General features: G+C 44.9%; 4 pseudogenes across 1 annotated transcript in view; 2 read left to right on the forward strand and 2 right to left on the reverse strand.

Moving 5' to 3' along the window:
* LOC147452705 (ferredoxin pseudogene) overlaps positions 1-17,469 on the reverse strand; it is an 80,476-nt pseudogene extending 63,007 nt beyond the window's left edge. The window contains exon 1 of the transcript XR_015189002.1: positions 16,964-17,469. The product of XR_015189002.1 is annotated as a ferredoxin pseudogene (transcript). The remainder of the gene's footprint in view (positions 1-16,963) is intronic.
* A 1,156-nt stretch (positions 17,470-18,625) lies between these two features.
* Positions 18,626-19,353, reverse strand: LOC147452707 (uncharacterized; annotated as a pseudogene).
* A 23-nt stretch (positions 19,354-19,376) lies between these two features.
* LOC147452708 (uncharacterized) lies at positions 19,377-19,850 on the forward strand (annotated as a pseudogene).
* Positions 19,851-24,811: 4,961 nt separating this feature from the next.
* On the forward strand, positions 24,812-25,971 carry LOC147452709 (uncharacterized; annotated as a pseudogene).
* The last annotated feature ends 1,098 nt before the right edge of the window (positions 25,972-27,069 follow it).

Below are 27,069 nucleotides of genomic sequence, written 5' to 3' on the forward strand. Positions count from 1 at the left end.
AGTTGCGGTCGAATCACTATTGAAAAGGTGTACATGTATTGCAACCGACAACTGGTGGCTTGGACATTCTCCAACATGTTAGGGAATAAAGGCCTAAGTGCCTTGTACTTACTAACTTATAAGTTAAAAGACTTATAAGTGAGGGGGCCCAAGTGTGAATGGCCCCCTAGTCACTTACTCATATACTCAAAGGTGAAGCCCAAATGAAATATAGCGTGGCTTTTCCCAAAAATCCAACGAGCTCTCTCTCTCTCTCACGTTTTCTCTGCGTGTGCTCTTTCTACGCCAATCTCCCCTTCTCCTTCACTCTCATTGCATAGGACAGCAAGTGGGCTCTCTCTCCTGCTCCCCCGCACATGGTATCAGAGCTTTAGGGTTTCCAAGAGAGCCATCTTCGCAACACAGATCAGAATTCTGTTTTTGCTCGCTGCGGGAAGGATATTCAACCGTTTTCGATCAACTCTGTCGCGAAGGGATCCTCTCACCGTGTAGAATCGACCTCCGGTGACAGTTTCCCCAAAATTAGGGTTTCAAAAACTGGCGAACAGCAGCCTATTTCTGCTGAAATTGACCAATTTCGGGGTCAATTTGATGCAATTTCATTAGGGCAAGTCTCACAGGTCAATCTTACAGGTGTTTCCACCAACGAGGTTCTGAAAATTCAGCAAAACAGGTGTTTACAGGTCTGATTTTTGCCCTAAAACAGGGAATTTCAGCAAGCAAATGATGTATACACCTTGTGGAAACCTTTGGTAAGGGTTTGGCAGTGAATGTACGCCGTTCTGGGGTGATTTCGCGTGAAATTTGCTCGCTGTTTTTTTGTAACAGCAAGCTGTTTTTTGCCCGATTGCGCACATTTGGGCGTGTTTAGGTCGGCAAAACAGGGTTTCAGTGTTTGCAATCACTCAAAATGGCTTCTAGCAGTGAAAGTGGCAATTTGTTGCACATTCGCAAGCTTGAAGGTGCCCATAACTTTGCTATATGGAAGAAGCAATGTTATAATGTGATGTTGCAAAAGAAACAGGCGAAACCTATTAAGTTACAGGGTGTGAAACCGGTTGATATGGAGGTTGAAGAATGGGAAGAAGTGGACGAGTTGGCTCGCTCCACGATCATGCTTTCGGTGTCTGACAATTTACTCTTCAATGTAGAGAATGAGCAGACAGCATGGGGCATGTGGAAGCGTTTAGACGAGTTGTATGCACAGCAGAGTGCTGCCAGTAAAGTGTATTGGCTTAAGAAGCTTATGGATCTCCGCATGAAGGAGGGCACGCACATGTCTGTGCACCTCAATGAATTCAATTCTATTTTTAGCCAACTGACAGAGCTGAAATTCACGATGGATGAGGAGTTCAAAGCTACTTTTCTGCTATGCACATTGCCCGAGAGTTGGGATGTATTCCGGATAGCTCTTAGTAACTCAAGTGCGTCACTTAAGTATGCAGATGTAGAGAGTTCTCTCTTGATGGAAGAGATGAACAGAAAAAACACCACAGGTGGGTCTTCTAATGCATTGCACTTGAGAGGCAAGTCTCAACAGAGGGAGAAATCTGACAGTAAGGACAGGGCACGCAGCAAATCTCGTAGGAAAGATGTTGTGTGTCATCATTGTGGAAAGAAAGGGCATTATAAACGGGAATGCTATGAGTGGAAGAAAGAGAAGAACAAGGGTGCTGAAACTGATGCAAAGGACAAGGGAAATGCCAAGAAGAGCACTGTGTTGATTGAGGAAATCAATGTTGCTAGTAGCTGTGACAGTGACAGCAGCACTGATGTACTCAATGCCTCTTCTGTGGATGCACATACCCTTGCTATGGGTTCTGATGTGGACATGCATACTTGGATTCTTGATTCAGGTGCCTCCTTTCATGTAACACCTCATAGGGATTGGTTTACACAGTACTCAGGTGAGGTGCAGGGCACTGTTTTTTTGGGAGACAACTATGCATGTGACATTGCAGGTATTGGCAGTGTCCAGTTTTCTTTTGCTGATGGTATGACTTTTGTTTTGCACAAAGAGCGCCATGTGCCACAACTCAAGAAGAGTTTGATTAGTACAGGGCAGCTAGATGATGCAGGCTATCACACCACTTTTGGTGATAGCAAGTGGAAAATTTGTAAAGGGGCCCGGATTGTAGCCAAGGGTTGTAAATCGGACACTTTGTATCCTTTGCATGTATCTAGTGTGCGTGACCATGTTGTCGCCGTAACCGAGCAGCCAAGTGTTTCTTTGTGGCATGGCCGGTTGGGACACATGAGTAAAAGAGGAATGGAAACTCTGTCTCGTTGTGGTTATTTGCCGTGTTTGAGGTATGCTGATTTTTCTCATTGTGAGCACTGTATTTATGGTAAGCACAGTCAAACACCGCACAAAAGGTCTATTTCTTTGAAGTCTGACAGGTAAGACTTAGTGCATTCCGATGTATGTGAAATGCCACAGTTGTCCTTAGGGGGAAAGAAATATTTTGTCTCGTTTATCGATGATGCTACACGTAAGGTATGGGTGTATCCAATACGTGCTAAAAGCGATGTTTTGGATACTTTCAAGAAGTTTCTTGCGTTTGTTGAGAATCAAACTGACAAGAAGCTTAGATCTTTGCGCTCAGACAATGGGGGGGAGTATGTATCAAAAGCATTTATTGACTTTTGTGCTACTAAAGGTATTAAAAGAGAGCTCACTGCTCCTTTTAATCCCTCTCAGAATGGAGTTGCAGAGAGGTTGAACCGGACTATCCAAGAGAAAGTTCGGAGTATGCTGTCACATGCTGCATTACCTCATGGTTTTTGGGCAGAAGCTGTGCAAACAGCTATTCACTTGATTAATCGCTCACCTAGCAAGGCTTTGGGTGGAAAGGTGCCTGAGGAGGTGTGGTTTGGCAAGCCACCCTCATATGCACATTTAAGAGTGTTTGGTTGTGAGGCCTATGTTCACATCCGGAGTGAACTGCGCACCAAATTAGAACCAAAGTCTCATAAATGCATTTTCCTAGGATATGGTGAGGATGGTGAAATGGGGTATAGATTATGGGATCCCGCATTACGGAAAATCATACGCAGCAATGATGTCATCTTCAATGAGGATTGCATGCACAAACAGCCCACAAAGGTCGAGGAAGTGCGCCGGGTTGTTTTTCGTGAAGATGTTACATATGGACAGCCAAGAAGGCCCAATGTTCAGCAGCCTTTACATGCTAAAAATGGTGCTGAAAATCAGCCATTAGCTGCTGAAAATCAGCCCCAACAAGTTGCCATTGATGCACCACAAGTAGGGGAACAGGTTGATGCTCCTAGACCGCCCGTTGTTGCGATGCAACCGGCTGAACAGCCTGCTGTTTTTGATGGTTTACAGGCTGAAAATCCACCTGTTATGGATCATTGGGTGCGTAGGTCTACTCGGGTGACAAGGCCCCCCGATAGATATGAACCGTCTTTGGACTATGTCATGCTTACTGATTGCAGTGAGCCGTCTTGCTATAAAGAGGCTATGCAACGGGAAGACAGTAAGAAATGGTTCAAAGCAATGGTTTCGGAAATGCAGTCTTTGGAGAAAAACCATACATGGGACTTGGTTGATTTGCCTAAAGGGCATAAGGCTCTGCCATGTAAATGGGTTTACAAGACCAAGGTCACATCTGATGCTTCTTCTAAGTACAAAGCACGTTTGGTTGCTAAAGGGTACAAGCAAAAGCATGGTGTTGATTTTGATGAGATTTTTTCTCCTGTTGTAAAGCTTGCCACATTACGTCTTGTTTTAGGCCTGGTTGCTTCTGAAGATATGGAGTTAAAGCAAATGGATGTCAAAACAGCGTTTTTGCATGGCGATTTGCTTGAGATGATCTATATGATGCAGCCAGAAGGTTTTGTGTCAAAGGGGCAAGAGAAGAAAGTATGTAGACTCTTGAAGAGCTTGTATGGTTTGAAACAGTCTCCCCGTGCATGGTATCACAAGTTTGATACATTCATAAGGTCTCAAGGATACAAAAGAAGTAATTCTGATCACTGTTTGTATATCAAAACGGCAAGTGATGGATCTCTTCTATTGCTGATTTTGTATGTTGATGACATGCTTATTGCGGGTAAAAATGTCACGGAGCTGGATGCATTACAGCAAAGCTTAAAGAATCGTTTTGACATGAAGGATCTTGGTGATGCTAATCATATTTTGGACATGCGTATCTCTCGAGATAGACCCAACACGCGTCTGTATCTATCTCAACAAGATTATGTTAATAAGGTGCTACATCGTTTTCATATGGATGGGGGAAAGGCACTTGGTACTCCGCTGCCTCCATATGTAAAACTGACTGCACATGACTGCCCAAACACAGATGATATGCGGGCTGATATGGCCAAGATTCCTTATGCATCAGCCGTTGGCAGTTTGATGTATGCTATGGTTGCTACACGTCCAGACATTGCATTTGCGGTGGGAGTGGTAAGCAGGTACATGAGCAATCCTGGCAAAAAGCATTGGGAAGCAGTGAAGTGTATCTTGAGATACTTGAAAGGCACTAAAGACTTGTGCATTTGTTTTGGGAAGAGTGAGACATCTGTGCATGGCTTTACAGATGCAGATTTTGCTGGACATCCAGATTGCAGGAAGTCTACCTCTGGATATGTGTTTACATTCACAGGAGGTGCAGTTTCTTGGATTTCTAGACTGCAAAAATGTGTTGCTTTGTCTACCACTGAGGCTGAGTATGTGGCTGCCACTGAGGCATGCAAAGAAGCTTTGTGGCTCATGCGTTTGGTAGAAGAGCTTGGCATTAAGTCACCGGTTCCTGTGCTACACTGTGATAGTCAGAGTGCTATTATGCTTGCAAAGAATCCTGTTTTTCATGCCAAGACAAAGCACATAGAGGTGAAGTATCATTTTATCAGGAGTGTGCTTGATGACAAGAGCATTACACTTGTCAAGGTGCACACAGATGACAACCCTGCAGATCTTTTGACCAAGAGTCTTCCAGCAAAGCGGTTTGCATATTGCCGACAGATGATGGGTGTTGGAGGAGTAAGTGCATGATCAGCTGATGTATTATAGTTAGTTGATTCTTTGATCTCCCAAGGTACACTGCCTTTAGGTGGGAGGTTGTTAGGGAATAAAGGCCTAAGTGCCTTGTACTTACTAACTTATAAGTTAAAAGACTTATAAGTGAGGGGGCCCAAGTGTGAATGGCCCCCTAGTCACTTACTCATATACTCAAAGGTGAAGCCCAAATGAAATATAGCGTGGCTTTTCCCAAAAATCACACGATCTCTCTCTCACGTTTTCTCTGCGTGTGCTCTTTCTGCGCCAATCTCCCCTTCTCCTTCACTCTCATTGCATAGGACAGCAAGTGGGCTCTCTCTCCTGCTCCCCCGCACAACAGTCCCATGAATTTCTCTAGTCTTCCATCCACCAAATGGAGGATCATTCGAGCTTTTCAGAGAGCCAATCTTCCCTATTTGACCCATGTGGTCTTGGTCATGCTCCCTCCTACAACCGTATCCAAGATAGCCAAAAATTTATGGGTTCTGTAGTTGATAGGCAGAGTGGCATTGCCATGTGTGGCATCATCATCTTGATGAAAAATGTTGTAGATTGGCATGAGATTTTGTTTCTCCTAGAGAGGGGCTTAAGGAATTACTCATCCAAGCCATGCTTCATGCAGAATTCATTCATTGGATCCGTTTCCAATATGTCATGCCACGAGACAAGTCGGATTTTGAGAAAATGTTTGTAGGGCAGAACACACATGACAGGAGCTGCCAAAATAGCTCGAAAGTTGTCGGGTTCCTATTTACTGATTGGATTGAGGTGAGGAGAATGGGTCAGAGTTGGGATAGGCATAATTTCAGATTTGGCCTAGAATTCCTCATGCCATTCCTCAAGAGGTGCTATGGTTGAGAGAGGAGGTGGGTTTACCTTTCCCTCTTGTTATGTCCCGTTCTCACAGGAGAGGGGATCTAGCCCAGACGCCGTCGGGATGGGCGTCTAGTGTTCGGACGGACGTAGTGTGAACACGGCGAGTATGGTCGGCCATTATTATAAAAGGGAGGCCAAGGCCTCATTTGCAGTTATCGACCCCCACTGGCAGAGTGCCAATTGTTAGCCCGCGAGGCTAGGAGTGCGGGAGGTCACCTCGAGGAGGTGAGGCCGGGTGGTATGGAACGCTTGCTCTTACAGGTGCACGCATATGTCCTCGGACGCTGGCCCTAGCACGGGGGAGATGCCGGATGGTGGCTATGGTCGGGTGGTTCGTCCGACGCGGGTCTGTAGGCAGTCTGTGTAGCCGGGAGATCCACTCCCTGTGTTCGTTTCATGGTATCAGAGCCAGCTTGGCTGCACGAGGGATCGTGTGCACACCTACGGACTGGTTCGAATCCGGAAACATCGATTTCGTGTAATTTTTAGTCATTAACTGCTGAAATTTCTTGTTTTTTTTCTTCTCGCATGTGTGTTTGCAGGTGCAAATTAATGCTTTGTCGCTGATTTTTTATAAAATCAGTAGAAAATCAGAGGATTTTTATTAAATTTACTGATTTTCGATGGAAATCAGTACATCTCTCATTAATTTGCTGAATTTAGACAAAATTCGGCGTACAGTAACTTTTAAAATCTCTTTGTAATCTCCTTCTCTGTGCAAAGCACACAAAGAGAGAAAGAGAGAGAGAGAGAGAGAGAGAGAGAGAGAGAGAGAGAGTTACCTCTCTCTGTTTTAGCCTGCAGAGAAGCGTTTCGAAGGAGAGAGCGCCTGCGTTGAGAGGCCAGCGTGGATTTTTTTTGCAGAGCTGGCTCCTAGTTGGAGCCTGTTTTGCGTGCTGGACACAAGCCTCCACGAGCCCAAAGATTCGCTCACTACGTGCGCCGCCTCTACAGAGTTCTCTCTCCACGCGTCACCAACAGACCTTGTCTTCGCAAAATAACCCACGCTACTGATATTTTTCATAACGCTATCACTTAAGCTTGATTTATTTAAAATCAAGTGACCCTTATATTTTTTTGGGAAAATTACCAAAATACCCCTCTAATTTGTGGAAATTCCCAAAATACCCCTCAAATTTCAAAAATTCCCAGAATACCCTTGTATCTATTTTGGTTGAATTATTCAAGCTTATCATTCCTTTATTCTTTTCTGACAATCAATATCCGTTTTTGAGTGCTTAGCATGTAATTTGTCACAAATTACCTCGCAAAAAAGGGCAATTATATCTAAAAATAATGAAGCAATTCATCTCCAAAGCCTACATAACCTACTCTAATTCTAGTTTTAGTATCTTGTATTGATAGACAATCAGTCTAGTTATGAAAGGTACAAATTTTTTAATCTTTGGAGAAATTTAATCTCACAACCAGGGGTATTTTGGGAATTTCCACAAATTAGAGGGGTATTTTGGTAATTTTCCCTTTTTTTTTTAAGTGGCCAAGACATTTGTTTTTTTTTAACAAAGGTCTGAAACCTGCAGTTTATTAAAAACTCACTTACAAAGACTAGCAAGTTTGCAAAGAATTGAGTTTTTGGCTCTACTGCTTCTCCCCCACCGCCTCTCTCTCTCACCTGCTTGCCTTCGGACGCGTACGCCAACGCATAGCGCTCTTTGGAGTTCGACTTTTCGCGACCGAAAAGTACAGAAAAGGTTCAGTTTCGCGTGAAACCTTCAGTTTTTCACGCACTTTGCCATGGATTCCTCCAACTCGGATGTGCTGCGTGACGACGCACCGGGTAATGTTCAAATTCTGTTCACGCATGCTCTATACACATGGATTACAAGTACCTTCCAGAGCTTCGACCAGCGTGTTACCGCTCTGGAAAACACGAACGTTCAGACAAACATTCGCTTGGCCTCTCTCGAAGGAGTTGTGTAAGGGCTTAGTTCCTAACTTATCGCTCTGGAAAATACGGCTCAGTCAACAACTGCACGAATTTCCGAGGGCGAAACCCATCTCCAGCAATTGCGGACGCAGATTGCTGCTTTTGGGCGTTCACAGGGTGGTTCAACTGCCACGATTCCGTACAAAACTACAAATTTCTCAGAAGGGGAGAAAGAATGTATGGAGTTGGCTGTAAATAACTGGCTGCATCAGTGGACCACGTATTTTGATCTCCATGGGGAGCATGATGAACGGAGGATTCAGACGATTCTTCTCTATCTGCATAGTAAGGCGCTTACCTGGTGGTGCGGCATGACAGAGAAGCCTACGACGTGGGCTGATTTCCGTGTGGAATTCAAGAGGGATTTCGCCAAAATGGATCCTTTGAAAGCTTACGCCAAATTGCAGAGTCTTTCAATGAAAGCTCTATCTTTTGATAAGTATACGACAGCTTTCAAAGAGGCGCTCACCTTCTGCACGATGGATTCTACGCACACTGTGCGCATGTACTTGTTGGGATTACATGAGGATTATCGTTGGGCTTTAATTAAGGACAAAGCCCCGACTGACGTCGAAGATGTAGTGGCAAAGGCCAGGACGTTCCATTTGATAAATGGAGAGAATTATGAGAAGAAAAGAATTGCAGACCATCAATCCGGTGAGGGCGCTTCGAGGAAGCGACCCCAATTCCAACACAAGTCCAAATCACCGCCGAGATCTTCTCAGGAGAAGAAGAAAGCCAAAAATGCTTCAGTTGCTGATGTAGTGAAGAAGGGGGCTTGCTTCGGATGTGGCCAGACGGGTCACCAAATCAAGGATTGCCCCAAGAAGAAGACAAAGAAACCGCAAGGTCGTCCTTCGGTTCAGATTCACAAGATCTCAGGCAACTCTGATGTCATTCAAGTTGAAATCCATCATTTAGCGCACAGTTTATGCACTAAGTGCACTTTTAGCACCATAGTGTTTGGTAAGCACTATCTTCTCCGTTTCCTCGAGAAGATCAATGGTCACGACGTGACAGTACTCCTTGATAATGAAAGCTCACACAATTTTGTGGATGCAAAATTGGTGCAGAAACTGAGCCTGCAACGGACGCGGGACAGTGACCATGAGTATCGCGTGAAGATGGATCGTGGCGAGGATACGGATGTATGGAATCGGATGGTTCCAGATTTGTCGCTCGAGTTGGCTGATTACAAAGAGAACTTGGATTTCCACATCATGCGCCTAAACAGAGTAGATGTAATTTTAGGAATTCCATGGTTTTATGATAAACAAGACTCGTTGTATATAGACTATGTACATCACTCTCTTGCTTTTCTTTAGCAGGACATGCCTCATGTATCTGTTTCACTTTGTAATCAGATTTCTCTAAATAATGGTTTTGCAATACCAGTTGTTACTGCTTTGGAAATGTATAAAGATACAAAGTCGCTCCCGCCATCACCTGCTTGCCTTCGGATGCATACGCCAACGCCTAGCGCTCTTTATAGTTCAACTTTTCACGACCGAAAAGTACAGAAAAGGTTCAGTTTCGAAGGTTTCACGCACTTTGCCATGGATTCCTCCAACTCGGATGTGCTGCGTGACGACGCGCCGGGTAATGTTCAAATTCTGTTCACGCATGCTCTATACACATGGATTACAAGTACCTCCAGAGCTTCGACCAGCGTGTTACCGCTCTGGAAAACACGAACGTTCAGACAAACATTCGCTTGGCCTCTCTCGAAGGAGTTGTGTACATTCAGACAAACATTCGCTTGGCCTCTCTCGAAGAGTTGTGTAAGGGCTTAGTTCCTAACTTATCGCTCTGGAAAATACGGCTCAGTCAACAACTGCACGAATTTCCTAGGGCGAAACCCATCTCCAACAATTGCGGACGCAGATTGCTGCTTTTGGGCGTTCACAGGGTGGTTCAACTGCCACGATTCCGTACAAAACTACAAATTTCTCAGAAGGGGAGAAAGAATGTATGGAGTTGGCTGTAAATTTTGATCTCCATGGGGAGCATGATGAACGGAGGATTCAGACGATTCTTCTCTATCTGCATAGTAAGGTGCTTACCTGGTGGCGCGACATGACAGAGAAGCCTACGACATGGGCTGATTTCCGTGTGAAATTCAAGAGGGATTTCGCCAAAATGGATCCTTTGAAAGCTTACGCCAAATTGCAGAGTCTTTCAATGAAAGCTCTATCTTTTGATAAGTATACGACAGCTTTCAAAGAGGCACTCGCCTTCTGCAAGGTGGAGTCTACGCACGCTGTGCGCATGTACTTGTTGGGAGTACATGAGGATTATCGTTGGGCCTTAATAAAGGACAAAGCCCCGACTGACGTCGAAGATGTAGTGGCAAAGGCCAGGACGTTCCATTTGATAAATGGAGAGAATTATGAGAAGAAAAGAATTACAGACCATCAATCCGGTGAGGGCGCTTCGAGGAAGCCACCCCAATTCCAACACAAGTCCAAATCATCGCCGAGATCTTCTCAGGAGAAGAAGAAAGCCAAAAATGCTTCAGTTGCTGATGCAATGAAGAAGGGGGCTTGCTTCGGATGTGGTCAGACGGGTCACCAAATCAAGGATTGCCCCAAGAGGAAGACAAAGAAATCGCAAGGTCGTCCTTCGGTTCAGATTCACGAGATCTCAGGCAACTCTGATGTCATTCAAGTTGAAATCCATCATTTAGCGCATAGTTCATGCACTAAGTGCACTTTTAGCACCATAGTGTTTGGTAAGCACTATCTTCTCCGTTTCCTCGGGAAGATCAATGGTCACGACGTGACCGTACTCCTTGATAATGAAAGCTTACACAATTTTGTGGATGCAAAATTGGTGCAGAAACTGAGCCTGTGGACGCGGGACAGTGACCATGAGTATCGCGTGAAGATGGATCGTGGCGAGGATACGGATGTATGGAATCGGATGGTTCCAGATTTGTCGCTCGAGTTGGCTGATTACAAAGAGAACCTGCATTTCCACATCATGCGCCTGAACAGAGTAGATATAATTTTAGGAATTCCATGGTTTTATGATAAACAAGACTCGTTGTATATAGACAATGTACATCACTCTCTTGTTTTTCTTTAGCAGGACATGCCTCATGTATCTGTTTCACTTTGTAATCAGATTTCTATAAATAATGGTTTTGCAATACCAGTTGTTACTGCTTTGGAAATGTATAAAGATACAAAGTCGCTCCTGCCATCACTTGCTTGCCTTCGGACTCATACGCCAACGCCTAGCGCTCTTTGGAGTTCGACTTTTCACGACCGAAAAGTACAGAAAAGGTTCAGTTTCACGTGAAACCTTCAGTTTTTCACGCACTTTGCCATGGATTCCTCCAACTCGGATGTGCAACGTGACGACGCGCCGGGTAATGTTCAAATTCTGTTCACGCATGCTCTATACACATGGATTACAAGTACCTTCCAGAGCTTCGACCAGCATGTTGCCGCTCTGGAAAACGCGAACGTTCACGCGAACATTCGCTTGGCCTCTCTCGAAGGGGTTGTGTAAGGGCTTAGTTCCTAACTTATCGCTCTAGAAAATATGGCTCAGTCAACGACTACACGAATTTCCGAGAGCGAAACCCATCTCCAGCAATTGCGGACGCAGATTGCTGCTTTTGGGCGTTCATAGGGTGGTTCAACTGCCACGATTCCGTACAAAACTACAAATTTCTCAGAAGGGGAGAAAGAATGTATAGAATTGGCTGTAAATTACTGGCTGCATCAGTGGACCACGTGTTTTGATCTCCATGGGGAGCATGATGAACGGAGGATTCATACGATTCTTCTCTATCTACGTAGTAAGGCGCTTACCTGGTGGCGCGACATGACAGAGAAGCCTACCACGTGGGCTGATTTCCGTGTGAAATTCAAGAGGGATTTCGCCAAAATGGATCCTTTGAAAGCTTACGCCAAATTGCAGAGTCTTTCAATGAAAGCTCTATCTTTTGATGAGTATACGACAACTTTCAAAGAGACGCTCACCTTCTGCAAGGTGGATTCTACGCACGCCGTGCGCATGTACTTGTTGGGATTACATGAGGATTATCGTTGGGCCTTAATTAAGGAGAAAGCCCCGACTGACGTCGAAGATGCAGTGGCAAAGGCCAGGACGTTCCATTTGATAAATGGAGAGAATTATGAGAAGAAAAGAATTGCAGACCATCAATCCGGTGAGGGCGCTTCGAGGAAGCGACCCCAATTCCAACACAAGTCCAAATCACCGCCGAGATCTTCTCAGGAGAAGAAGAAAGCCAAAAATGCTTCAGTTGCTGATGCAATGAAGAAAGGGGCTTGCTTCGGATGTGGCCAGACGGGTCACCAAATCAAGAATTGCCCCAAGAAGAAGACAAAGAAACCGCAAGGTCATCCTTCGGTTCAGATTCACGAGATCTCAGGCAACTCTGATGTCATTCAAGTTGAAATCCATCATTTAGCGCACAGTTCATGCACTAACTGTACTTTTAGCACTGAAGTGTTTGGTAAGCACGATCTTCTCCGTTTCCTCGGGAAGATCGATGGTCACGACGTGACCGTACTCCTTGATAATGAAAGCTCACACAATTTTGTGGATGCAAAATTGGTGCAGAAACTGAGCCTGCGGACGCGGGACAGTGACCATGAGTATCGCGTGAAGATGGATCGAGGAGAGGATACGGATGTATGGAATCGGATGGTTCCAGATTTGTCGCTCGAGTTTGCTGATTACAAAGAGAACCTGGACTTCCACATCATGCGCCTGAACAAAACAGATGTAATTTTAGGAATTCCATGGTTTTATGATAAACAAGACTCGTTGTATATAGACTATGTACATCACTCTCTTGTTTTTCTTTAGCAAAACATGCCTCATGTATCTGTTTCACTTTGTAATCAGATTTCTATAAATAATGGTTTTGCAACTCCAGTTGTTACTGCTTTGGAAATGTATAAAGATACAAAGTCTTTTGATGTTGACTTTTATCAATGTGTCCCATCTGCTTGGTTTGATTCATTAGTACTTGGTACTTTTGTTACTGAATTTCGTAAAAATGTTTCATGTTCTTTTGTTGAACTTGGGGATTCCGACGAATCCAATAATCTACCTCCTGGCTTGCCGCCTTCGAGAGGAGTAGATCATGGCAATGAGTTGGTGGCTAGTAGTCAGCCCTTCTCAAAGCAACCATATCGGTTTAGTAAAACCGAGGAGGACGAGATTCAACGGTAGAGCTGAAAGATTATCTCGATAGGGGTTTTGTTCGGCCAAGTAAATCCCCGTGGGGAGCGCCAGTGTTACTTTCTCGAAAGAAGGATAACACTATGCACTTCTATGTGGATTACAAGGGGTTGAACAAGCTCATGCGCATGGACGATCTGATAGATTGGCTCCATGAAGCGCTGTATTTTACGAAGATAGACCTGCAATCAAGCTATCACCAAATACGGATCAAACTGGAAGATATTCCTAACACAGGTTTCCATATGCGTTATGGTCACTACGAGTTTTTGATCTTGCCTTTTGGTTTGACCAATGCTCTAGCTACGTTGCATCATCTGATGAATGGTCTGCTAAGACCATTTTAAGGCAGCTTCGTTGTTGAAGCTTTACGCCAAGGCTTCTAAGTGTGAATTCTTTAGGAAAGAGATGTTGTACTTGGGTCACATCATTACTCACGATGGAATTCGCGTCGACCCTGAAAAGTTGGATAAAGTGCGAAATTTGCCCATTTTGAAGAATATGCGCCAAGTAAAGTCCTTTTTAGGCTTTACAGGATTCTTTCGCAAATTCATCAAGGATTACTCTAAAGTTGCTGCTCCACTTACGCAACTTTTAAAAGGAGGGGTGAGAGGGTTGAAGACTTTGGATCCTCACCGTAAAGGTAATCCCCCTGTTGTCTGGAATGAGCATCTCGACGAGAGCTTTCGGACACTAAAGCACTTGGTGACTACTGCGCCAATATTGCACGTTGTGGATCTTAGCAACCCGTTTGTGGTTGAAACGGATGCTAGTGATTATGCCATTGGTGCGGCATTATACCAGGATGGACGTCCTGTTGCGTTTGAAAGTAAGAAGCTTTCTGACGCTGAGATGCATTATCCAACGTATGAGAAGGAGCTTTACGCCGTAGTCCACGCCTTGAGGAAATGGCAGCACTACTTGTATGGCTCTACATTTGTTGCATAGACAAATCATCACTCCTTGCGCTATGTCTGTGATCAGGGTGACCTCAAAGGCCGGAAGGCTAGATGGGTTGAGCTTATGCAAGAGTTTGACTTTGAGATCCATTACAGAAAAGGATCTAGCAATCGAAATGCTGATGCACTCGATTCCTGAGGTTAATGCCTTGTCTATGGCTGAAATCTTGACGGATTTCTATCTCTCTCTCTGAGGGCTATGTCGTTCCTATAGCCATTTTGACAAGATATGGAACGAGGTCGAAGCGGGATATGACTCGCGTACAGGCTTGGGTGATCCGGAGACCCAAGTGAGTCGTGCTGGAGAGACGAGATAGCGACAATATTCCATTAGAGGTGGACTACTGTTTAGAAATGGAAAAGTCTGCGTGCCGGAAATCGATGAGGTTCGACAAAGGATTTTGTGCAAATGCCACGATGTTCCTAGCGCTGGGCACCCATGCATTCAAAGAACTTTGGCTTTGGTCAAGAGATATTTCTATTGGCCAAGGATGCGCTCTTACATAGAGAGCTATGTGAAGAGATGCGCTCAGTGTTAGGTCAATAAGGCAGAGCGCCTTAGGAAAGCTGGCCTGCTACATCCATTGGAAATCCCAGATGCTAAGTGGCAGAGTATTCCCATGGACTTTATCGTTGGTTTGCCAAATACTAGTCGAGGCAATGACGCTATTTGGGTTGTGGTCGATAGACTCACAAAGATGGCGAAGTTTATACCACCGAAGTCGACAGTAAAAAGCCATGAGTTGGCGGTTTATTTGTCGATCAGCTTTATAAGTTGTATGGTCTGCCAGAGGATATCGTCAGTGATCGAGATACTAAGTTCACTGGCCGATTTTGGCGAGATGTATTTGCTCATCTTCAGACGAAGCTGAGTATCTCTTCTTCAGACCATACTGAGTCCGACAGACAAACTGAGAGGATGAATCAGACGTGAGAGGACATGTTGAGAGCCTATGTCTCTCACAGGCAGTCTGATTGAAAAAGGTATCTTCTACAGTTAGAGTTTGCTTATAATAGTAGCAAGCATTCTGCTACTGGATTTAGCCCGTTCATGTTGATGTATGGATTTGAGCCTAAATCCCCGATTGCTATTGGCTTAGAGAAAGTCAAGGAACGCCAAGCTCGTGATTTTTTGTATGACATGCAAGAAATGCTCGAATTGGCTAAGGATAGTATAAGAACGGCTCGTGATCGAGTCACTACTTATGCTGGTCAAAAGAGATCTCCAAGGACTCTAGATGTGGGACAATGGGTCTATCTGAAAATACCCAAGGATTCCAAGACTATGCGAACAGGAAAGCATTATAAGCTTTCAGCTAGATATTGTGGTCCATTCTTAATCACAAAGAAAATTGGCCAAGTTGCCTACAAACTGGCTCTTCCTTCCGATGTTAGTGTACATCCAGTGTTTCATGTCAGCCGCCTTAAAGTAAAATTGGGCGAAGCCGACGTTGTGCCCATCGAGGAAAATGTATGGCAAGATATGCAAACTGAGTATATTCCTTGAGAACCACAGGCAGTTTTAGATCATCGTACCCGTCATTCACGCCAAAAGGCTTATGAGGAGTACTCAATTAATTGGAAGGGTCAATCTGAAAGGTTTGCTACTCGGGAACCAGTTAGAGCTCTGAAAGCTCAGTATCCCCACTTCATTGATGAGGACATCAATGGTTCTTAAAGGGGGGAGTATATTATGTCCCGTTCACAGGAGAAGGGATCTAGCCCAGACGCCGTCAGGATGGGCATCCAGTGTCCGGACGGACGTAGTGTGAACACGGCCAGTGTGGCCGGCCATTATTATAAAAGGGAGGTCAAGGCCTCATTTGCAGTTATCGACCCCCACTGGCAGAGTGCCAATGGTTAGCCCGCGAGGCTAGGAGTGCGCGAGGTCACCTCGAGGAAGTGAGGCCATGTGGTATGGGACGCTCAGTCTTACACGTGCACGCCTACGTCCTCGGACGTTGGCCCCAGCACGGGGGAGTTATCGGATGGTGGCTATGGTCGAGTGGTTCGTCCGACGCGGGTCTGTAGGCGGTCCGTGTAGGTGGGAGATCCACTCCCTGTGTTCGTTTCACCTCTCCATGACACTTATCATGAAACCTCTTCCCAAAGTTGAGAGATCATACGTTCATCAAGTTTCTTAGGTTCTAAAAAGATTGCAGAGGTTGCTTTTGTAGGGAGGGGTAGCTCGTCCCAATCGGCAACCGCAAGCTCATTTGGGCTTTGCGCTTCACTCAGTTCGGAAATGGTTTCTAAGATTTTGGCATGGGGTGGTAATACGGTTGTAGAAACAGCTTAAGTGTAGCCTTATCGCATACTAGGCTGTCCACGAGGGACGAGCCCAAGACCCACCAACATTCATTTGAGTTGCTCTCACCCCAAAGCCACCTATGCATCATGTATTACACCCCTAGATTGGTAATCGAGCTAGCTAGTTTGACGCACTCTAGCTAGCTAGTTTGATGCACCCTCATGATTACCCAGAGCATATAGACATGCATTTCTACCCCTAGTGATAGAGCTCCATCCCCCCCTTTTATGTATTATGTGTCATGCATCATGTACCTCAGCTCTCCAAGGACTGTATGCTTTTTCTTTTGTACCTTTTTTGTCCTTTCACCAATGGACATAGGACAAACACATGTACATCTGATTTGTCCCATAGGCTGACTTAGGCCTCTAATAGACATAAAAAGCCTTACCTTTCTTCTTCTTCTTCTTCTTCTCTCTCTCTCTCTCTCTCTCTCTCTCTCTCTCTCTCTCTCTCTCTCTCTCTCTCTCTATATATATATATATATATATATATATATATATATATATATATATATATATATATATATGAGTGTGCACATTAGCCTCACAGTCGTTCTGAGTCTGTACTGCATAGGAGAATTTATAATTCCGTCCATAAATGACAGAAGAAGGCACCTTAGGAATAAAGTCGAGCCTCCTGATGGGTCTCAAGAACGATGTCAGAAAGCGGGTATGCAACACATGTCAGAATGAAGCCCTGAGAAACCTGATCGTCATCCAAGAACACCTGATTGCTCTGATCTACTTGACCAGACTTGAGGACAGCAGCGCAAGAAGAGCAGTTGCCGGAGCGGCATGAAACTGGCAGGTTGACTCCTGCACTCTCAGCAGCATCCACTATATATGCATCCTCTGCTGCTTCGATCGCCTTCTCGCCTGATGGGGTTTGTAGAGTGACCTTGAAGGAGCGAGTCTCCGAGGAAGCTACTGCACAGGCGGCTCTGCAGCGGCTCCATTGTGGGTCGATGTGCAAGCGCCCACGTATCTTTAGCTTGTTGTTGACCTTCCATGGACTCCACAATGCACAAGGTATAGGCGCATGAAATGCAAACATGGCTGCCTATATGGGTATAGCCTATGCAAAAACAAGCAGCTAAAACTTGCCTCAAGCCAACGGCCAGCCTTGAAGGTTCCATTTTGTAGTTGAAGAGAAGTGGCAAGATTTCAAGGAAACGTTGACTTTGGAAACTTGGCCTTCCATAAACAAACAATAATAATGTTGCCCTCTAAGCGTGTTGTAACTTGTTTTCAAAAATAATGGTGTACTAGTATGGCCGGGCGGCCTCTTTCTCTCTCCAGGCGTTATTCGCTTGCATCATTGGGAGTACAGAGAGCACAACCGGATCAAGCTGCTTGTGATACGTGACCAGGGGAGGGACCGAAACTCCTCCCCCTCCCCTCCTAATATATACTATAGATAGATAGTGTGCTTGTTTCAAGCAACCCACTATCATGAATATCAGCATGTATCCTATTGCCTTGGTAAAAATCCTTCTTCTTATCACAATCTTGGAGCATATGTCTGTTTTGTTCTCACAACATGCCTTGGAGAAAAGCTACAGACGTCTCATCGTAGATCTCCCCCTTCGCTTGCCATGTTTGCCTTCAAGATGCAAGCGAATGTGATTGCATTTTGAGAGACACCCTCGCTTCACATCTATCGAGAATAGCCCATAGCTTCTTGGCCCTGCCCAAGTTGGACATACCCCACAATCACTGCATTCCAAGCGATGACATCCCAGACATCAAGCTCCTCGCACATTATGAAGTGCACCACATTTGGGATACATAACGACCAAGGTAGTGCCAAGCACTATGTTTTCTTTCAAAAACCTAAGTCGTGTATTCTTTTGCTCATATGAGGATCTTGTGTAATGCCACATGTCTTCAAGGTGCAAGTGTATGTGATTGTGGTTGGAAAGAGGCCCTCTCTCTGCACCTACTGAAAATAGCTTGGAGCTTTGTGCCGTTGATCGTTGGCTACAAGATGCAAGCGTATGTGATTGCATCTGGAGAGGCCCTGCCCAAGTTGGACAAATCTCGCAATCAGTGCATTCCAAGAGATGACATCCAAGATAGGAAGCTCCTTAGGCACTTTTTGTGCCTTATGAAATGCACCACATTTGGGATACATGTCGATCGAGGTAGTGCCAAAGCACGATGTTATCTTTCAACAACCCTAGTCTAACAATATCATCGTGAATTCTTTCGCCCATGTAAGCATCTTGTGTAATGCCACATGCTTTCAAGGTGCAAGTCTATAGTAGGGAAAGGGATTCAGCACAGCTGCAAACGTGGCGGCAAGCATATTCTGGTGGGTGCCAATGCACGCTTTCTTGATGGGTAATATGTTTCATTCAACTTCTCCACCAGCTCTTTCTGAAAGTGGAAGAAGAGACTCTGCACCTTGACTGCATTGTCCTCATTACTGGAAGGCATCGTCCAAGTCGGATACTCCTTGTTAAAATGTGTGTAAGGGGTAGTTTTTATCAATTCTCCATTCTCGTCCCGGAGATTCATCCAGCTGCCTGTCTCCACTTACTGAAGGCACGAATTTTTCACCAATGTCCTATCCCCAAACCAGCAGGATCCGTTGAGTCTTGAAGGTTGGTGTACAGTATCATGCTTTGCAGCACTATGTCCTTTGACATGGTAGCACATGCTGCCACACTGCGAACAACTGGCTTCACATCTCAGTCGGCAGATCTCATCCGGTATGCTCGATAGCTCCTTCATCACACCCTCTATCAGAGCAGTCAGTTTTTGTAGGCTCTCGTACAACTCTGGTAGTTTCTTCTCATAAAACTCACCATTCAAATCTCTACTCCTATCCTCGCTCTTCACATGAATGGAAATTGCTGCCTTGCGAGCTTTTCATCAACGGAATCTGCCAGTCTGCGGCTAAGAGTTGCTAGGAACACGTCTATTGAAGGATTCTTGATGCAGGCTTCCTCTTGCAGGCAGTTCTGCACCTTTCGAATCAGAGCATCCCACTCTCGTTCTACAATGCATCCATCATGTCTACAAAATGCAATGTTACATTGGTTGCATACATGAGCAGCTTGTCCATGTTCTTCATGTCCATGAGGGTGAGGAGGTGGTAATCCAGGATGGCCCTCATCATCCTCCAATCCCTCACCCAGCTGCGTCACCACGTACCGCACTATAGCAACACTGTGGGCATCTCTTAGCTCACACTCTAAGCCACGTTGCAACTCGTTCAGCAAACAGACCAGTGGCTTCCAACCCATCTCTTTGTTCTTGGAGTTTGTCCCTCCTGATTCCATTGTTGTATCGCATCCTCTCTCTCTCTCTCTCTCTCTCTCTCTCTCAACCGGATAGCCTCCTTGACAGACACATTCAAATACTTCTGTGCAACCTTTGGGAAGATGCATCCAAAGCTCCATTAAGCATGGCCCATCAACTGTCAATAACCTCCAAAGCCCTGTTCTTGGCAAATGCCTCATGGTCTGCAGACAGGCCAACGGTGTCCCAATCGTAACCGCTAAAGAAGCCCTTGAGGTAGAAAGGGGTCCCGACAAAGAAGGAGCCAAGGTATTCGATACAATCGGGCCCATACCAATAGTCAAGCTCATGCTGACTCTGGCCTGCGCCATAGGGACCTCCTCGTGAAGGGCATTCTAAGTAGCAAGGCTGTTGTCCAGAGGAGTAGCATTGGAGATGGACGCAGTAGCCATGGCAGCCATGTTCCAAGTCAAACTCTGCTAGGAAGCAAGATCTCACAGTGCAATGCGTGCTCTTTGATTGGTTTCTCTCTCTCTCTCTCTCTCTCTCTCTCACACACACACACACACACACACACACACACACACACAGCGTGACTGCTCTTGCCGGTCCACTGTATAACCTCGCGTAGGGCGCCGAAGGCGGCCTCTCTCTCTCTCTCTCTCTCTCTCTCTCTATCGCTGGCACATGACTTTTGGAAGTTAGCCTTCATCTCGCAGCTTGCGCCAGGTGTAAAGGACACTCCCCTTCGCCATATTATGTTAAATAGATATATGATTAGAAATACCCAATCTCAAAAAAATTAAAAAAATCAAAACATATTATGTGCATAAGTGAAGGGTGAGTTTAGGAAATGAAAAGACAAATGAAGGTGGAAAGTCAAAAGACAAATGAAGATGGAAAGTCAAAAGATCTTTTGTGTCCATATAAATAGGTGTTTCTCTGTTCTTTCATTTTTCCTTTAGCGTTTTCTTCTAAGTTCTCTTTAGCATCCACACCCCCCCCCCCCCCCCCCCCCCCCCTCTCTCTCTCTCTCTAATTCATCTTTCTTAGGTAATATTATTGCAAATCTATGTGCTTCGCCATTGCTGTTGTTACGTGCTATAGATTAATGCATCATTTTTCTTGTTTTTGAGTAGAATCTTTGATTTAATAGCACCTTTAAAATATATATATATATGAACAATTTAAAAAAAAGGGTCGAGAAGAGCGAATCAAAGCGAGATGCTGGTTTTTGAAGGGCAAGAGCACGGCGGAGCTACCACGTTGTGGGGAAACGTAGGAGGCTACATGGATCACTCTCTGTCTGCCATGCCGTCAATCTCTCTCTTCGTAATAGCATTTCTAGAGAGGAGGTACGTAGGTCGAGAGGGGCTGGGGGTGAATCCCTTCTCCCTCTCCCTCTCCTTCTCACTCTGTGTATAGGGCGATGTGGTGCCTACAGAGGCAAAAATTTGATAGAGCTCTCTCTCTCTCTCTCTCTCTCTATCTCTCTCTCTCTCTCTCTCTCTCTCTCTCTCTCTCTATCTCTCTCTCTCTCTCTCTCTCTCTCTCTCTCCCCATTTATTGTGTGACCAGCAGAGCAGGCTGTAGAAAAAACGGTGGAGGCATCTCTATCTCTCTCTCCCTCCCTGCTTGGACACGGAGTGGAGGGACTGCAGCCGAGCTTTCTGTCCATTTTCTCTCGTGTGAGCACTGAGTGCAAGCAAGGGGAGGGAAGGGTAGAGCATGGAGAAGGATCTCTCTCTCTCTCTCTCTCTCTCTCTCTCTCTCTCTCTGTACAGCCTAGACGCGGGATGCTGTTGTGGAGGGGGGGGGGGGGGGGGGGGGGGGTACGTTGGATGCTGATGTGGAAAGGGGGGATATTCAGATTTTAACCACAACACTAATGAATTTATATATAGGAGTTCTTAGAGCTAAAGATTCGGAGACCAAACTCCCAAGGCTAGACAATGAAATTATACTTGGGTGGTTTGCATTCAGTATTGGCTATCTTTGATCACTTCTCATTGAGCATTGGGACAATTGTCTAGTACATGATGAGGTTCACCAAAGCTCTCCACATTGGCTTTCTAGGGGGGTGGGAATGGAGAGAGCTTTTGGAGGGAGCTTTTCTAATCCTTTCACATGAGTAGTGTTTGCAAGTAAAAGCTTTCCACGCCCTCGTTGGAGAGCGCTTTTTGGAAGGAGCTTTTTTTGTTGTTTTACAATCCAATTGAATCCTCAATCTAACATGTACATAGAAAAAAATCATGCTTCGAACATAGGGACATGACAAGAAGATACACACCACCCTATTAAATCACGAAGTGCTCTAAAAAGCATTATCATATCAAATCAACATCTAACATGTATTAACCAAAACATGTTAGAAGTATTTGCAATTCAATCTAACATGTACATCGAAAAAAAATATGCTTCAAATGTAGGGGTAGGACTAGAAGATACACGCCACCCTTCTAAATCACGAAATTCTCCAAAAAGTATTACAATATTTAATCATCATCTAACATGTAATAACCAAAAAATGTGCTTCGCACATAGTAGAAGAGCAGCAAGACATAAGCCACCCTTTTAAATCATGAATTCCCACACGAATTGTTCCTCTGAACCGTTATCGTGAGCACTATTATCACCTCTTTCCCATGTCCGAATACCCCAAAAAGGATGGTGCAATAGCGCTTGCATCCCTGTACTTTATAATTATTTTGCAATGATTTACCAATTCTAGATCCTAACCACTCTTAAAATTGAACCTTGCTTTCGTTTGGTATACGACGGATTGCCCACATTTTCTGATGAATGTCTATCTCCTCAACCACTAGCCCACCCTCGTGCTCTTTGACTACCTGACTGGACACTATGGTAGTTGAGACCTCTACAAGTTCGTGGGATGTTTTGAGTGAGATACTTTGGCCAATGTGAAGCATTTTCCTCCTCACAGCTTATTGTCCCAACCTATTTTTGCTTTCTGGCTACTATAATATTATCTCCCTCCATTGCCAATCGCAAATAGAGTGGTGTACCTCCGATCCCATCCTCAATCTCTTTAGCAATAGTAGTTGAGCCTAGTCCTTGGACTTGTTGTGTCCGACGAGCAAGTTTTTCTGCAGACATTCCAGCTCCTTGATATATATCCTTAAAAAAAGCAAGCATCTTCACACTTTGAAGCAAAGTGTCTGATAGATTAGACACTCATGCATCATACAAGCTCAATGTTTCTTTGTTTCCTCGCCAGCAAGCCAACTCGCGTGCTTTATTTCAGCAAGGTTTGTAGTTGGAATGTACGACAGATCATCCACTTCCTACAACATATTGTTATTATGGGATTGCATTAAAGCACTGAAATACAGGACTCTGTCAAAAAATTGTTTGGCAATGTTTACCCCAACGAAGTGTTTTCTCCAGCAAGGGTACCACACATGCCACCAACTTAGCCAACAATCCATTTGCGACAAGTTACAATTGGACACCTTACCAAAAGCCCACCAAGCTCGTATGGACCTGTAACAAGCTGGTTGCCTCTTCCTCAGTCCTTGCACAACACCACAATTTACACTAACGCTTATGCTTATCTTGAAAATTTTTATGCACATATTGCATGGCGTGAATCTGCAAGCTTTGCTCCCAATTAAACAAGCAGAAGCGTTCCTTTCCTTCCATAACATTGTATGGTCCTTCGTTGAATACAGTTCGAATAGCTTTTCAATTTGCTCCAGCCCCATATGCCATTAAACCTTCTAAAATCAGTTGGACGATGTCCGTTGTCCAGCAACACCGAATTCATCATTTCCCAGAACATGATCTGCACCTGTGTGTCTTCTTCTTTCATCTCGTAGATGGCAATTGTTTGCATTTCTTGAATCCTACAAAGATTAATCATTGCCAGTGTAATCTATGTTTTTTCTACCTATTTTGAACCCGAAGATATTTTGTTGTCTTTCTTTCTTCTTCTATCCAAACATCTTGCGTTGATTCCTAGCGCACAGAAAATGTTTCTTGAAGTTTCTTGGTTGAGTTTCCAGCCACAAGACCTTTTCATCAGTGGAGTTGTTAAATAACTCCACCATTGACACATTTGATCTTGAGGACATTCCCATACCCATATTTGTGACCAACATAAACTTCATGAACAAGGTTGTATCCAATACAAATTGAAATTGATCACCTAATGCCACACCATCCTCCACCTGAGTCTCAATGTCATTATCTGGAGAAAAACTGATGGAAAACATCTCGCAGTTACTACTACCCCCATAATCTCTAGGATTGACCATGGCAAATCTTGTAGGGCAAACAAGAAACAAAGGCTCACTGCTAATAGTATTCAAGAACAAACTCACCTTGCCTGACGAGACTGAAGCCATCGCCGGGAGTATCCTTTAGAGCTTACAATTGCCCAATTGTCTCTCTCTCTCTCTCTCTCTCTCTCTCTCTCTATATATATATATATATATATATATATATATATATATATATATATTGTTCTCTTCTCTCTCTCCCCTCTCTCTCTCTCTCTCTCTCTCTCTCTCTCTCTCTCTCTTATAGCCAGCTAAGCCCACTACCAAAAGTGGTACCCCAACTCTGACATCCGTGGCTCCTGCAGTCTCTCCCTCACTCGACTTTTCTACCTGTGAGCCACTTACCCTACCCCTGACCTGTGGCAAGCTATCATCTCTACGGTACTCAGAGGTTTACTGCTACCCACCCATGGCATGGGCTTGTAAACCCGCTCGCAGCACTGCAAGCTTAGGCACGGAGGAAATCCAGCCTGCTTTGGCCTTGACGGAGCATTAGGTTTCAAGCCATGCTTTACCATGTGGCAAACCATGCTTTGCATTTTCCCCGGCAAGACATACACACACAGCGCTATCATCTCTGCAGCACTCAGAGGTTTCCTGCTACCCACCCATGGCCAGGGCTTGTAAACCCGCTAGCAGCCCCCCTCAACTAGCTTTTGCAAGCTCAGGCACAGAGGAATTCCAGCCTTGAAGGAGCATTAGGTTTCAAGCCATGCTTTACCATGTGGGAATGGCCCGGATGTGTGGACCGGCTACATGGATAGCTGCCAGTGTTATCACGCTATGCCCCCATGGAGCATTATGCCATGCTTGCGGAGCATGAAAGATGCGTTGCCCAACAGTCTCTCTCGAACCATATGAGATTCCTTCTGTGCTATACCCCTAATCTATGTGGCAACCATTCAAAAAATACAACATGATAAGGAGCTTCATCTCCTCTACACTCTTCTCTGCCTGCTTGAACCCCCTACCTGCATTACGGATCCGCTCGCTTTCTATTCTACAAAAGGCTAATCCCACCTTTATTATGGTATGCGGCTTGATAAATCCATGGTACAGAAATTTGTGGTACCACCACCATTCTATCTCTGCATATTACAAAATAACGACTTCACACTACATATCTGCTCTATTCTAGTTTATGAAGCATGATAAGGCTATGGTACAATGTGTTATGCTAACACCACAAAACTATCTCTCATGCTGCAGATTAAAGTCTTCATACTATTGATTATCACATGCTACTAATATACACTAATTAGAAAGTCGGACTAATTCTATGCCATAGAGTATCTAGGAACTATGGTACTAAAACCATATTTTTTTATGTGCTACAGATCGAAGCATGTTGGGACCCCGCACCCCTGCAATTGGGTTATGGCTCCCTCACCCCAGCTCCACCTCCGATTGTGCAGGGACTTTTGCTCTGCATCAAAGACCCCTCCTATCATGCGACCCTCACCGGGCTGGACAATGCAGCCATTGCTACAAATGCACACACAGATTTGCTCCTCCTCAACTTATTGGACCTCCCCGCATGGTTCAGAATGTATTCTCTGGCTCAGGAGAACACATTGGCACCAGTGCACAGGCTAAAAGAGCTTGCAACAAGCCTAAAAGATAGCTAAGGATGACGAGCGCGAGCAGAAGGAATGGATGGAGCACTCACCCAACCTTATGAGGCGCTTTATGGAAGCACATGGAAAGAAGCTCCGGGATGACCCACTGTCACGGCAAAAGAAACGCCACCTGCTCAATGGCTTCGACAAGGTCACCCTCACACTACCAACTAAGGCCACTAGCTCTCTATTCCCCACAGATTTGGATGAAGAAGAATTACTTCTCGCAAACAAAAGCTTCACTCTCAATAGCCCTACCCCTAGTCTTACTCAAAAGCCCTTTGAAACATACACTCACCCCTACATCCCCAAACGATTCTTGGAGCTTCTGTTAGCTAATGCACATCATAAGCCTTGGTCAATAGGTAATTTCACCCTTATGGCACCTTTGTCTGAAGGGCTCCTCTTCACACTACTCAATGGGAAGGACAAGAAAGCTCTAAAGCTTGGTTTATAGCAAGTACTCGAGTCCAACACCTCTACCCTCTTTGAAAACTCCCTCATAGCTGCCCCCTTCACCATGTCCAAGTTTGACACAACAAGGTGCAAAACAGCCTATGGATGCACCATTGGTGTGAAAGGAGTAATCTCAATTACTGGGCGGGAAACCAACTATACTACTCAAGTGTGGAATGTCCACAGGCCCTTCTTGAAATGTGGTTGCGAGCATGTGGGTCAGGGAGATGCGTGCAAAGATGGGAACGTGCTATGGTCGACCATGCACTCTGGATGGTCATGCACCATCTTCTTCCCAAGTCCAAGCTTAAAGAGGACCACCATCTCCTTTCCCAGTTGGATCGAGAAGGAAGCGCAGGAGGCAATCAAAGCCGTGCTCATTCACTTACTTACAAACAAAAACTAAAGGAAGCCATCCAATATTCTATCTTGTCAGATCAGAAAGCCCCCTCTGTGGACTCAACTCAGAAGTCGGTACCTTCATCTATGCAGCCATCAACCCTAGCAGAATGCCGGACATGCAGAGCGGTAAGCGTGCCAGGTCAAAAAATAATCAACACATTAGAGGACGTGGACGGCAACCCTACACACCACAATGCCCTGTCACATCCTCCGCCTCTCTATCTAGGTGGACCAATGGGTCGCCGGCCGACTCTTCTAGCAGTTGCTTCACGCCACAAGGAGTCTCTTTGTACCTAGCCTTCTCCTCACAACCCCCTTGCTCGGCACAACCTTCTGTGCAGAACTCACGCACCCACCCTGTATTTACTGCTCAATGTGCTAACAGTGCTAAGGCCCTACTCTATGACTAAAATGTGTTTTCTGAAAATTGCAAGTCATCCATGATGAGCATGGTCACCTTTTTTTGAAGAAAAAATCTCCCTCCAAAGGCACTTTTGTGCCAATTTTGTTTGGAAACCCTCTCCTAGACATACCTAACCTAAAGGCTTTTCTAAGCTTTTTCTTTTTTGGACTTTGTATTGCCACCACCCCCACCTGGGATGAATGTCTCTTCAGTTTAGCCTTTTTTCCCCCTTTAAAATTTCAGCTATGTAATGGCTTCAAAAAAATTAAAAGGTATTCCTAATTCAAAGATTCC

The sequence above is a fragment of the Adiantum capillus-veneris genome, chromosome 8 (genome assembly GCF_014529385.1).
Source record: "Adiantum capillus-veneris isolate H3 chromosome 8, ASM1452938v2, whole genome shotgun sequence".
In the NCBI taxonomy this organism is placed as follows: Eukaryota; Viridiplantae; Streptophyta; class Polypodiopsida; order Polypodiales; family Pteridaceae; genus Adiantum; species Adiantum capillus-veneris.